This window comes from Ursus americanus, chromosome 4 (assembly GCF_024610735.1).
Source record: "Ursus americanus isolate L20-20 chromosome 4, mUrsAme1.1.p, whole genome shotgun sequence".
NCBI lineage: Eukaryota > Metazoa > Chordata > Mammalia > Carnivora > Ursidae > Ursus > Ursus americanus.
The window spans coordinates 32,845,983-32,861,236 of record NC_142130.1 but is presented as its reverse complement, the minus strand read 5'-3'; the positions used below and the strand labels follow the sequence as shown (position 1 = coordinate 32,861,236).

Below are 15,254 nucleotides of genomic sequence, written 5' to 3'. Positions count from 1 at the left end.
TTAAGGCTTGAACTCCCTGTCTAGACAAGATGGCTCAGATCTGTTTTCCCCTGCCCCTCCTCACTAAGCACAATTATAAACTATGGAAATAATAAAAGAGACAACCAGAGGAAAACTCTGAAAATGGTAATAAGGCAATAAACCAGTTTGGGACCAGAGGACAAGAAACAAAAGAGCAGAAGGGTGTTTTTAGTCCCCACACCCAACAGAAAAAGGCAACCCAAACTGACATTTCCCAACCACCAACTTAGCAACAGAAGGCAGATCAGACAGTCACATTCTTACCCCAAATTAAACTGGAATCCCTCTACAATATAAGGGGGGGACCTACCTGAAAGCCCAGCCAACAACAAACACCAGGGGAAGAAATTCTTCCTTATCCACTTGGTCTGAGACTGTTTTCCACCTAGAGATACAGAGACAAGTAGGCAAAACTGAGGAACCCAACCAGAGCAGGCAGCTCAGTTGGGCCAAGCCTCTCCTCTCTCACCCAGAGACAGGGGGACAGGGGGACAGGGAAGAGTGGAGACAGGCATTGGATGAACAGTGGGATGAGGATCCTACCACAATCCTCTCCTCCCATCTAGAGATACCCGGAAGCCCAGCATGGTTTTGGAAAACCCTTTTGCCCCTTCAGGCAGCACCAGCAAGGACTTAGTGGGAGCCCAACAGCATCATATAAATTAAAGTGACCACAAAGGCTCTGAAAATTAAACTGCCAATGGAAACACAGCCTACAAAAGTGGGCCAAAATCCGTACACTAAACCTAAATAGGGTCTGCCTGCTAAAATAAAAATATAAATAGGGCCCAGAACCTCCTAACTAATAGATAAAATAGAAAAGACTCAAGAAGTCACAACATGAGTGAGAAAAGATCAGCAACTAAGGCCAATGCGGAGATGAATCAGACACTGGAATTATTTGACAAGGACTTTTAAAAACCGTAATAAAAATGTTTCAGCAATCAATTACAAATTTTCCCAAAACAAGTGAAAAAATGGAAAATCTCAGCAAAGACACAGAATTTATTTAAAAAGAAGCAGAAGAAAATTATAGAGCTAAAAAATACAATAACAGAAAAATCTGAACTCACTGGATAAACTCAATATAAACATGGAGATGATAGGGAAGAGAATCATCAAACTTGAGGACAGAAAAACAGAACTCACCCAAAGTGAACAACAGAGAGACAACAGAAAAAAAATTAAGTCTTGGGCAACTGTAGGCCAATAACAAAAGACCCAACGTTCATATCACTGGAGTCACAGAAAGAAAGGAGAGGTGCTGAAAGAGTATTTGAAGAAATGATGGCTGAAAACTGATCAAGTGTAGCAAATACAAACTTAAAGATCCAAATAACTGAGCAAAGCCAAGACAGGATAAACACAAACAAAATTTACACCAAGATACACCATAATTAAATGTTCAAAATTAAAAACAAAGAAAAAACTGGGAAGGCAGCACACAGAAACAACATATTACTTATAAAGGAACAACAATTCAAAGGACACCGGATCTCTCATCTGAAATCAGAGTCCAAGAAAAATGGCAACAGTATTTTTTGAATACTAAAGAACTGCCAACCAAGAATTCTATATCCAGTGAAACTATTCTTCAGGAATTTATTAAACATCCGTTTAATAATCCATTTAAACTGCTACAATAAAATGCTACAGAATGGGTGGCTTATACACAACAGAAATTTATCTCTCACAGTTCTGGAGGCTAGAAGTCCAAGATCAGGATGTCAGTATGGTTGGGTGAGGACTCTCTTCCAGGTAATAGACTTCTCTTTGTATCCTCACAGGACAGAAAAGGGCAAGGGAGCTCCTCTCTGGCTACTTTTATAACAGCACCAATTCCATTCATGAGGGCTCCTCCCTCATGACCTCATCACCTCCCAAAGGTCCCAACTCCCATAGGATTTCAGCATATTAATTTTAGGGAAATACATTCAGACCACAGCATGAAACAAAGAGGCTATTTTTAAAAAGCATTCCCCAAAGAAGAAAAACTAAAAAAACTTGTCACCAGCAGCCATACTTATAAAGACTGGCTGAAGAAAACATCCCAAACCACAGGAAGAAATATAGGTATACACAACAGATTATCTTTTCTGTCATCAATTTTATAAATCAGACTTGATGTTTGAAATGAAAATGACAGGGGCGCCTGGGTGGCTCAGTCGTTAAGCGTCTGCCTTCAGCTCAGGGCATGATCCCGGTGTTATGGGATCGAGCCCCACATCAGGTTCCCCTACTGGGAGCCTGCTTCTTCCTCTCCCACTACCCCTGCTTGTGTTCCCTCTCTCACTGGCTGTCTCTCTCTGTCAAATTAATAAATAAAAATCTTTAAAAAAAAAAAAAAGAAAGAAAGAAATGAAAATGACAACACCATTTCATACCCAAGACAATTATGTTTAAAAGTTGAGAAGGTGGGTTGCCTGGGTGGCTCAGCCAGTTAAGCATCTACCTTCAGCTCAGGTCATGATCCTGGGGTCCTGGGATCAAGCCCCACATCGGGCTCCCTGCTCAGTGAGGAGCCTGCTTCTCCCCTCTCTCTGCCTTTCTATCTAATAAACAAATAAATAAAACCATTTAAAAAATTAAAAAAATAAAAGTTGAGAAGGTAAAAGGTAAAATAGAAGTGAAGTTTACACACTTCAAAGTTGTAAAATGTTGATACCAGCAGACTATTATTATAAATCACATATGCATACTGTAAAATAACTATAACAACCACTACAAAAACTACACCAAGACACACTCAAAAACATTATAAATAGATCTTCTGCACATTTTAAAAGATGGGGTCCTAAAGAATCTTCCAGTAATCTGGAGGAAGGCAAGAAAAGAGAAGCAAAAACCAAAAACCAGGAAAAAAGGAAACAAGGAGAATACAAGGGAAAAAAAAAAAACAAAAAACAGACCTGAGTGGTGACATAGCAATAATTACCTTAAATACAGATAGCCTAAATAAACTAATCAAAAGACAGACTGGCAGAGCAGATTTTTTTAAATGGCCCAACTATATGCTGCTAACAAGAAATCTGGTAACATATATTGAAAATAAAGGAATGAAAAAGCTAACAATATCTTTTTTCTATTTTTTAGAAAAGCACAGTAGCTATATTAACACAATCAACAGAATCTAACTGATAATACAGTTGATCCTTGAACAAACCCTCACATAGTCAAAAATCCATGTGTAACTTTTGACTCCCCCAAAACTTCACTACTAAAGCCTACTTGACCAGAAGCCCTACCGATTTAATATAAACAATCCATCAACACACATTTTGTATATTACATGTGTTATATACTGCATTCTTACATAAAATTAGATAAAAGAAAATGTTAGAGAAAACATAAGGAAAACACATTTACAGTATTGTAAAAAATTCACATATAAGTAGACAAGTGCAATTCAAACCCGCGTGGTTCAAATGTCAACTGTATACAGAATACTCCACCCAATGACAGCAGAATACCCATGGAACTTTTCAAGCACCCGTGGAACATTCACTAAGACAGACCATATCCTGAGCCACAAAACACACCTCAACAAATTTAAAACCATTAAAATAATAGAGTGCATTCTGCGACCATAATGGACCTAAACTAGAAATGACTAGAATGACAACAGGAAAACCTCATAACACATGGCGGGGGGGTGGGGGGGATGGACACTTCAACAGTCCATGGGTCATAGAGGAAATCTCAAAGAAAAATTTAACATACACAGATACATAAAAATGAATGAAAATAAAAACACATCAAAATCTGTGAGATGCAGCTAAAGCAGTAGTTAGAAGGAATTTTACAGCACTAAAATGCTTACATTAGAAATGAAAATCTCAAATCAATAACCTAATTACCTACTTCAAGAAACTCAAAAAAAAAAAAAAAAGAAAAAAAAGAAAAACATAAACCCAAAGCAAGCAGTAGGATGGAAATAATAAAGAACAGAAATGAATGCAACTGAAACAGGAAAATGGAGAAAATCAATGAAGCAAAATTTAAGTCTCTAACATGACTAACCAATAAAAAAGAAGACAAAAGTCACCAAGATAAGAATTTAAGAGGCTTTCACTGGGCAACCTGGGTGGCTCTAGTCAGCTGAGCATCCAACTCTTGGTTTCAGCTCAGGTCATGATCTCGGGTCATGGGAACTGGATCCGCCCCACACTGGGTGCAGAGTCTGCTTAAGATTCTCTCTCTCCCTCTCTCCCTCTCTCTCTGGTCCTCCTCCCCACCCTTCACACTTTTTCACTCTTTTTCTCTCTCTCTTAAAAAAAAAAAAAAAAGAAAACCAAAATTGGTTTAACACCTGAAAAATCAAGTAATATAAATAATACACCCTATCAACAGAATAGAGGGCAAAATCTTCATTTTTTTGGTAAATCATCTCAGCAGATGAAGAAAAGCAAGTGACAAAATCCAACCCCTTAGCAATAAAAATTTCCAAGACATTAGGAATAGAAGAAAATTTCCTCAACCTGATAAAGGCCATCTACAAAAAAAATCTAACAACATTATACTTAATGGTGAAATACTGAATGCTTTCCCCCTACAACCAGAAATACAACAAAGCTTCTACTCTCACTTCTTTTTTTAAAGATTTTATTTATTTATTTGTCAGAGAGAGAGAGAGAGCACAAGCAGGGGGTGCAGCAAGCAGAGAAGGCAGAAGAAGAAGCAGGCTCCCCACTGAGCAAGGAGCCCAATGCAAGACTCAATCCCAGGACCCTGGGATCATCACCTGAGCCGAAGGCAGACATTTAACCGACTCAGCCACCCAGGCGTCCCTACCCTCGCTTCTTTGATTCAACAATGTCCTAGACATCCTAACAAGGAAAATTAGGAAGAAAATTAAATAAAAAGCATTCACGATGGAAAGGAAGCAGTAAACTGCACCTCTATTTATAGATGACATGATCTTATATACAAAAAACCCTAGCATATACTAAAAAACTACAGTTACATTAATCAAGACACTGTGGTACTAACAGAGGGACAGACACATAGATCAATGCAAGAGAGAACCCAAAACCAGACCAACACAAATATGCCCAACAGATAATTCAATGGAAGAAAAGATAGTCTTTTCAACAAATAGTGCTGGAACAACTGGACATCCATAGGTAAAAAAAAAAAAAAAGTCTTGATCTAAACCTCACAACTTTATAAACAATTAACTCAAAATGGATCGTGACTTTAATGTAAACATAAAATACAGAACTTTAGACAAAAACACAGGAGACATCCTTCAGGACCTAAAGAAAAGGGTTCCTAGACTTGGAACCAAAAACATGATCCATAAAAGAAACCAGACTTCAGGATGCTTGGGTGGATCAGTCAAGTTAAGCATCTGCCTTCGGCTCAGGTCATGATCCCAGGGTCCTGGGACTGAGCCCCACATCGGGCTCCTTGCTCAGCAGGGAGCCTGCTTCTCCCTCTGCTGCTCCTCCTGCTAGTGTGTGTGCGCGCATGCACCCACTCTATCAAATAAATAAATAAAATCTTAAAAAAAAAAAGAAAGAAACCAGACTTCATCAAAATTAAAAACATTTCCCCTGTGAAAGGACTTGTGAAGAAGATGAAAAGATAAGCTGCAGACTGAGAAAATGTTTGCAAACCATGTATCTGACAAAGTCTTATATCTGGAATATATAAAGAACTCTCAAAACTTAACAGTAAAAAGAATACATATATTTTGATTAGAAAATGAGAAAAAGGCATGAACAGACAGCAAGTAAGTACATATGAAGATGTTCAATATCATTAGCCATTAAAGCTACAATAAGGTATCACTGTATACCTATTAGAATAGCTAAAATAAAAAATAAGAACAACAAATGTTGGCAAGCATGCAGAACAAGTAGCTCTCTCACACACGGCTGAAGAGAATGTAAAATGAAACAGCCACTCTGGAAAAACAGTCTGGAATGTTCTTATAAAATTAAACTTGCCCTTGCCATATAACTAAAAAGCTCACTCTTGGGCATTTATCTTTGTACACAACTGTATACAAAATCCTGTATGTGAATGTTCATAATCACTTTCTTTAATAGCAAAATAGTGAATAGGACCCAAAGTCCTTCACCAAATGAGTTTTGATGCAACGAAGTATGTACTAATATATCATTCTTGAAATGACAAAACTACAGAGACAGAAAATAAGACTAGGATGAGACAGGGAGGGCTCTTGCCGTGGGATGCAAACATAAAGGCATAGCAGGAGGGGTTTTCTTTGTGGTGAGGGACCAATTCTGTATTTTCACTGTGGTGGTAGTTATATGAACTAATATATGGGAGAAAACTGCAATGAACCATACACACACACAAATGAATTCAGGTTAAACGAATGGCACAGAGTGAATAAATCTGGCAGTTTAGTGACTAAATCTGGCAGTTTAGTTAAGAGTAATGTACCAAGGTCAATTTCCTGGTTTTGATGTCTTACTAGAGCTTTATAAAATTTGTCACCACGGGGGAAGCTGGTAAAGGATACACAGGACTATGTACTAATTTTGCAACTTCCTGTGAGTCTATAATTATTTCAAAACAAAGTTTTTTAACAAATAATAAAGGGGAGAAACAGGGTAGACATACAGATGAAACAAGAATGGCCATTAACTGCTAATTGCTGAAGCTAGATCATAGTGATAAGGAGATTCATAATATTATATTTTATTTAAATTTTTCCATGATAAAAAAGTTAATAAGGGGCGCCTGGGTGGCTCAGTCAGTTAAGTGTCTGCCTTCAGCTGGGGTCATCATCCCAGGATCCCGGGATCGAGCCCCACATCACATAGGGCTCCATGCTTGGTGGGGAGGCTGCTTCTCCCTCTCCCTCTGCCTGCAACTCCCCCTGCTTGTGTTCTCTGTCAAATAAATAAACAAAAATCTTAAAAAATAAAAAGTTAATGAAAATATAAGAAGACCATACATCAAAATATTAATAGCAGCTTCTCCAGTTGATTTTTTCTTTTCGTTAATATGGGTTTTAAATTTTTTTCTATAAATTTCTTATTTAAAACCATTTTTAAAGAAATCTTTGCTCATACAATCCTCTGTCCTCTTGTTTTACTCATTTAAAAAAAGTAACACTACCGAAAAAATTTTTAAACATAAAAAGAACCCCACTGATACTTCTTTCTCTGACAATACACTGCTTAATTTGAAAACATTTCATCTAAATACCCAATTTATATTTCACCCAATTACATTTCACCTGAAAGTTCCAGCATCTTTTTCTACAATTAAACAAAAGGATCTTGCTAGAATAGATTTACAATTAGCACAATAACTCACCGTTTCAGTGATTGATCTTCATTCACACAATTCAAGACACCCAAAGATGTTTTAACAATTTCAACTGGGTTTGCATTTGCAAACCTAATGTATCATAATTAACTCTGAATTGTTTTGTTTTGAAATTGTATGTGGTCTTTTTAAAATTTTTCAAACACTTTTGAAAAAAGCAAAATTTTTTTTTGCTGCCAAATTTACAACAGTTACAAAACCATGCTGATGAATTCAACAAACACATGGGAATCTGAAAAAGTAACAGTAATTCACTAAATACTGAGATTTTCACCATGCAATTATTTTTTAATTCAATTATTTAAATGTATTTGTATGCCAAGCAAAAATGATCAATACTGTTTCCCTCGGTAGTAAAATTAATTTTAATTAAGTAAATTATAGTAGAAACAAGAGACCTGAGCTCTGCATTATGGGTGAGAACTTGGGTAAATCACAATCTCTCTGAAATTCCATTTCCTAATCTACATACTAAAAGAGTTAAATTTGTTAATCTTGCAGCTCCAAAATCCCATGTACTGATGACCTAAAATATGCTTCATAACTTTTGAACCATGACCATTCTAATGACAACTCTGGAAAAAGATTCATAACAATGTGACAGAGATTTCACTCACATTATAAATAACTTCTATAGATTTAAATTATTTGGAAGGATGTTACTCTCACTGTATGAGCTCAGGATTTCTCAACATCAACATTGCTGACAGTCTGCACTGGATAACTCTTTGTTGTAGGGCTACCATGCACACTGCAAGACGTTCAGCATCTACCCACTACATACCAAGAGAATCCCCCAGCATGGCAACCAAATGTCTCCAGACATTGCCAAAGTCACCCCTGGTGGTGAACTATTGTATTAAATTTAAAATGTCCAGGTTCTCTGGAAATGGGAAGGAGGAAGAAGACAGACTGTTTTTGTGATATAGGAGGAGAGGCGTAAGAAAGGTTAAGGAATGAACAAAAAAGTTCAAATGCAACTCATGCAGTATGAGAAAAGAAAAGGTACTCTTTCCTAAAAGCCTATCAAAACCCATGTTAACCAAATACTGTTGTGTGTAGCTAATGTAATAATAGTGAGAATAACAGTACATAAAGATGAGGAGAAAATCCACAGGTATTGCATCCATGCCTTTTCAAACGTTTTCAATAAAAAAAGCCAAAAGTTTTTAAATCAGAGATCAATGAAGTTAATATAATTCCTCTTCTCCCTAGCATTTGTGGGAAGGCTAAATGAACATTCTCAAGTTATCTGCTATTCTCTAGCCATGGAGAATACCCGCATGAAATACAGAGTTAATTACAATAAGCATCTATCTCTTTTAATCAAGTGTAAATGTGCTACAAATGCCATGAAAAGTTAACAGAGGAATATCCTAAAGTCCCTTATGTAGTCAAAGAAAGGCCAAAGACCATGTGGAGAAACTACATTTAAGTGTTGCAACAGAAAATTAAACGTTCACACATTCACTTTTTGGCTGTTTAATACTCACTACAAAATCAACTCAGCCATATTTTCCACCAAACAGAGAAATACCCAGTTTCCTTAGTCTATTCTTGGATAGGTCACCAGACTGGGAATAAGAGACCCAGAGTCTATTCCCAGTTGCAAAACAGACTGGTAATCTCAAGCAAATTATTCACTCAGGTTAAGGTTCTACACCCGTATCATGCTGACAATACTGAAAATCTGCCCAGAAACAAGCACGAGAAACCCAGGACTTCCTCCTGCACCCAAAGGACAACTGCAAACGTATTTTTAGATATATTAAATCTAAAAATCTGAATAGGATTTTATTTATAGCAACATTTAACATAGTTGAAATTTCAAAACTGCGTGGTGCCTTTACCCCCTATAAAATTAATAAGAAATGTTTTTAAATCACGCCATGCCCAATTTTGCAAAACTCTACGTGCAAACTACACAATCATAATTACGTAAAACAAAACAAAAAAAAAAGCTGTTTTTAATTCAAGTTCTTCGGAAGGACTTTAACTTTTGCATTTCCTAACTCTATCTAGCTTTTAGTCTGGTCCACAAGGAGTTCTTTCCTGACACCGTAAAAAGTGCTCCACAACGTCTGGAGAGCAAAAGTTTGCCCCATAGCCTAATTACGGAGAGGCCTTAGGACAGTTCTTCACCACTAAACACGCAGGTTTTACTAGCGCAACCAATATACGGATCCTGACGTACATTTTTTGCTCTTGATACCAAGTAAAAAACTATTTGTCTAGTAGACCAATTACCCGTCTGACCTTATGGCACACCGTAAGACGGTAAACAAAACCCGGTCCAATAGAACATTTGAAAAAAGCAGGACTAGGAGGGAAGGGGGGGGGATTGTCAACTAACATTCGGCGGTGCCCGCTGACAGGCAGACACTTATTGGCCGCCGACAAGCCACTCACAAAGTGTGCCATCTCGCTGGGAGCAGGGGCCCTGCCTGCGCCACGGCCCCCGACCCGGAAGACGGGTGCTGGGAGGCCCCGCCACCCGCGGAGGTGGCCCGGCAGGCAAACCCCGGCTTCTCGGCGCTCCGCCGCCGCCTCCCTGCACAAGGGCGCACTCACGCACGCGCGCGCACACTCACACACGTACACACACAACAAAAGGAAGCCGTGCGAGCCGCGTGCGGAGGTCCGCTGGGGGCGCTCGGGAAAGCCCCTCCTCCCGGCCCCCACCGCACGGCCCGCGCGGCCTGCTCACTTACTGAAGCGCCCTCGGAGAGGCCCGGGTGCGCGGAGCGCCGCGCCGCCCGCCCGGCTGTGCTCGGCCTGTCTCGCGGGGGGCGGCGACGGCGGCGGCTCTGGGCCCACCAGCGCGCAGCCCCGCGCCGCTGCTCCGCCCACCGCCCGGCGGAGCGCCGGCAGAAACCCTCCTGTGCGGCCGTCCGAGCCGGCCCAGGCTCGCGACTGCCGTGGCTTCTCAAGAAATGGAACTCTAACTCTGATTATCCCCACCCCTATAAACCAAGTGACGTTTAAGCCCCCTCCCTTACTGAACCCCTAATCCAAAGTAGTATCCAACACAACGCTCCTCACGATAAAAAATTTTTCAGTAACCTCTTCCTTAACCCTTCCACTTACTCTGATTCTCCACACCTTAACTTACTCGTTTTAGTTTTCCCTTACCTTCCTGTTTTTACCCAGAGAGCTGTATTTCCCCCAAAACATAATCTTCCCTAAACCATCTCTCCAATTTTACTCTTGAAATTTACTTTCTAGTAAAGTAAAAAAAATCCAAGCTTCCTCATAAATTCCTTACATCTCCCACTTACCTATTCAAAACGTCCCCACATTTAACTTTTATAATTTGTATCAGCTCCCACCAAATCAACTCACAACTTTCTAAAACCGCATTTTGTGTGTTCCCTCTATCCCTCCAAACTAACACTCTCCAACTTAACATACAAATTTGCCGCAAACCGCCCTCAAATTTTGCGAACCGATTCGAGAAGCCACCACAGTCACTAAAAAATCCATTTCCCAAGCATACACCCAATAACTCGACAATGATCTTTCCAAACATTCTCTACCAATTCACTGGAATCACTCTTAACTCAAGACTACCACGCCCATTTCCCTAAAGACTCCAGTTATAGAACCTAACCAAATTAACACATCGTGTCTATCATTAAATGTAGCTACACATGCAGGTGTCTATGCAGGTGTGTACGCACATATATAAGACCCTACAAAACATCAAGGTTTGTATTTCAGTCTAATCCCCCGGATACTGGCTCTTCTCAAATTTAAAAGGAAAACTCCTTGATGCCAACCAAGATTTTCAGGCATCCAACCCCTATCCTGTGAAGTCACTTATCTGTTAAATTAATATAATTACCATTAAAACATTCTCTCTCCATTTCCACGACAATTATGTCCAACAGCTTCCTTAAGATCCATCGTTCGTCTAACCCACACAACCCACTCAAATAGGCCATGCTTATGTCAGAGGCAGGTCCTGGAAACAACTCTAGACCGAATCAGGCAGGTTACAGCAAAGATGTGAGATGGGCAAAGTGACCTCCCTGGGCCCTCTTAGGCTTTTCAAAGCTCTGGGTCTCCACAGGTCCATTATTAAATTTTGTGACTGACTAAATGTAGAAGGGAGGGGGGGAGTGACAAATGACCTGGGGCTAGATTCTGGAAGTAAAGCTACACTTGGGAGGAACACCAATAATATGTATTTTGTGTCTTATCGTATTTTTCTCACTGCCAATAAATATGCTCTCTCTGAAACATGGATAACATCAAAAACAGGGAGGATCAGAAAGTATTCTTTGTTCGGAGGGTGAAAGCCTGAGTTAATCATGTAAGGGATATAATGAAAATACAAAGGGTTTGAAGAACACGGCATTGGGCCAGTAATGGTTTAAAATGTCAGCTGCCAGGACCACAGCAAGGCACTGATGGAGAATCTCAAAACCACAGTCAGGTAAGCACTGAGAGTCGAGCCTTTGATAGTACAAGGGAAAAGTTGATAGACAACAAAGACTGACAAAAATGAATACGACTGCAGAACTAGACGAGCAAAAGCTTGAGAGCAAAGCCAAAGCCAAAGAATAAGGGGCCTGGTCTAGATCTTAAATAGCATCAACGGAAGATGAGGAAGGTTTCACGCACTGAGATTTAGAAACAAATCAAAACAAAACAAATAGTGTTTTTGGAATTGGCAATACAGCTCCTTTAGACATGTTCAATAAATGTTAACTACAACCAAGGCAGGAAAGCATATTTAGAACTGTGCATCTGGGATTTACCTCTATATAGTTATTAAGTGAAATGAGAAAACACAGCAACCAGCCTCCTAAGACCACTAAGAAATACATAAGATAAAAGTCGTTATAGATAAAAAAAGAAAAGAAAAAACTACAGAGGCCATTTTAGATTCCTTAGGACATCCCCTTCCTACCATCCACCCCATTCTTCCCACTTTTTACCTGAACCTCTTAATGTATACAAATTATCACCAGTTTTTTTTCTTTATGTATACAAATTATCACCACACACTGATGTGGTTTTGAGGAACTCATGTAGAGGTCAAAAGATTTCAGTATCTCTATTATGCTATTTTTTAAAATAATGTATGATGCACCATATCTTTATAACATCATGAGTGGCAAGGACTATCCTTATGTGCACAGAGAAGGAATAGGCTCCTGGCATTAGTTATTTCCTAGACAGCATTGTTTTCCCCATTATTTTCTCTGCTACAAGTTACTTAATTCTCCTCCTCTTCTTACTTTTATTCCTATTCAGGTCAACCCCAACCTCCTCATTCATTTCTGTTCTACCCTTTTACTATCTTCTATCAGCTTATCCATGTTCTACTGTCAACAAACTACCTAATGTCTTTTGCCTTTCATATTAGTATACCTCTACCTCATCTTTTTTTTCCTTGCATATGAATGGCTAGGATTTTGCAAGTATAATTTATAAAGAAATTTAAAGAACCGGTAAATGTTACAAATCTGTTTATCTCCATCCGCACACAAGTCAGATACTATCATCTCTTGCCTGGATTGCTATGACCACCCATTCATCTTATCTATGAAATTTCATAATTTCATCTAGCTTTCCTGGACAACCTATTTCTCTCATGACTTAGCTATCCATTCTCCTACTCCTTCAGCTTGCTAAAAGGACCAACTGCTCCTTGCTCCAAAGGGCCACTACTATTACCAAAAAAATCTCTTTGCAGTTTACATCACTCACTTAAACCATTCCACCTGCAACATCTACAAAGTTCCAGAATACCCTCCCCTCTTCCTTTCCAAAGACTTCAATTCTACTTTGTGCCACATTCAGCCATTATTCTCGGTAACTTCAACAATAACGCTGAAGTACTTTCTACACCCTGACCTTCCTCAACTCCTAAAACCTTCACCTGCACTTCAGCCACCCACACATATATAATGAAAACAGGTCATCAATTGGAAGTGCTGTACCACCAGGATTATAACTTCAGAGACCTTTTTTTTTTTTTTAAACCACAACTACTTTATTTTATAGTTCTACACCTGCTCTTCACCTCCTCTTGGCTTCCCTAGTCCCCCCACACAATTTAAACCTGTCCATCAGCCATTTAATATCGCCCTCTCCGGAATATCACGACCTTCCTTATATTCACTATGCACCTTCCAAATGACAGACAATCTTCACCATCTGTTTTCTTCACACCCACACACTTGGTGTTAAGTACCACCAGAAAGCTATGAAGTCTTCCACAACTGATTTACTCTAAATGCAATTCTCTATCTCATTGACTAATCCAAGTCATTTTCATATTTAAATGTTTAAGCCCGTCAAAAACTCCATAAAATTCCTTCAAATCACACCTTCTCCACCTGTAATCAAATCCTCCTCATAGCTTCTAAAATGCTGTATCTTCACCCATCTGTTACTTCTTGCCTCCAGTTTTGGAAAAAGAGCTGTTCCTCCTTCTTAAAATAAACTTCTTAATACAATTCCTACATTCAATGTTTCCATATTCTCCCAACCCACTCAGCCCTTTACCCCCCTGCACTGTGGTCTCTGAACTGCTCTCCTGAAAACCAAAAAACAATTTTATGTACCAAACCATATGACCCACCACCCAAGTCCTCATCCCCTCTTTGGCAATGACACCTGAACTACCTCTTTGGTTTATGTCACTGTACCACAGGATTCTACCGTGGTCTCTCTAGTTGCTGCTTCTATCTCCAACAAGTACTGTCCTCTTCTTAGCCCACATAGTGGGTATTTTCCCAGTTCCTTCTCTAATTCTCTCCCCTTTGGCATCTCATCCCTTAACACTGCTTCTACATCTTCATTCCTCATATGGATATCTACCCTCAGCTCCCAAAAATAATCTTTAAACCATCCCCGTCTGCTACAATCTAATTTATTCCTTAGGAACTAGAATATATAATGATTTCTTGTTACCTATATTCTTCAATCATTGCTTCAATTAATACCTCAATTATCAGTCCAAATAATTCCATTGCCATTAGCACCCTACCAAATCCAGAATTAGTAGCTTCAATTATCAATTCTAGGTACATATCCCCAAATCTCTATTAGACCTCCTTCCTCAGCTGAATCCAGTATTTCTAACTCTAGCTAAATAATTCCCCTTGCCTACTTCCACCGGTGCCCCACACACTGGTCATGTGTCTTAAAACCAAAGTAATCATTCTTCCCCACCAAAATAGTTCTGCTAACTGATCCAATAATTTTTATTAATGGCACTACCATTCTCAAGTTACCCAAGAAAAGCCCCAGAGTTTCCCTTTTCTTTTTTTCTTTTCCTCCAGTTTCCCAAAAGTCTTTTCCCATCCCTTCAATTTTTTCTTCTATTTATCTCATTTCTTTTATTCCCACTCCCACCACTGCAACTTAGGCTCTCAATACTTCACACTGTTGTCATAGCCTTCTGCCTTGTCTCCTAGTCACTAGGTTCTCATCATTGCAAAAACAAAACGTAACAAAAACAGGTACCACATACGTATTCTTAAATCACCTCATTTCCCCACTCAAAAACTCATCAATGGTTCCCCACTGCATACTGAGTCAAGTTGAAAGTCCTTAGACTTCCAAAAAATAGAAACTAGCCAACAGTCCAAGAATCGTGAAATAAACACATACACTGTGATACGTTCATAATGGAATCCCATGGAGAAATGAAAAAGAATGAACTGCTATACACATCATGGATGAATCTCACAGACATATGTTGAGCATAAGAAACCAGACACAGATGTATGATTCCACTAATAAGAAATTCAAAAACATAAAACTACTCTGTTGTGATAGAGATCAGCTGACCCTTGTACAAGGCAAAGGCTGCGGAGCCAACCTCTCCCCGCAGTGGTCGAAAATCCAGGCATAACTTTTGACTCCCAAAAACTTTACCAATAGCCTACTGTTGACCAGAAGCCTTA

The 15,254-nt window shown here is 39.2% G+C and overlaps 1 protein-coding gene across 6 annotated transcripts in view; it reads right to left on the bottom strand.

Moving 5' to 3' along the window:
- Positions 1-15,254, bottom strand: part of ZNF148 (zinc finger protein 148) — a 113,703-nt gene that overhangs the window by 90,042 nt on the left and 8,407 nt on the right. Inside the window, exons 1-2 of one of the 6 annotated variants that reach the window (XM_045812659.2) lie at positions 10,041-10,152; positions 332-406 (exon numbers count right to left, since the gene is read on the bottom strand). The exons of 3 other annotated variants lie outside the window; for them this stretch is intronic. The gene's annotated coding sequence lies outside the window, so the exon portion shown is untranslated. Of the gene's footprint in view, positions 1-331; positions 407-10,040; positions 10,194-15,254 lie in introns of those variants that run through there. 2 more of the 6 variants (XM_045812657.2, XM_045812660.2) reach the window with 2 other exon arrangements.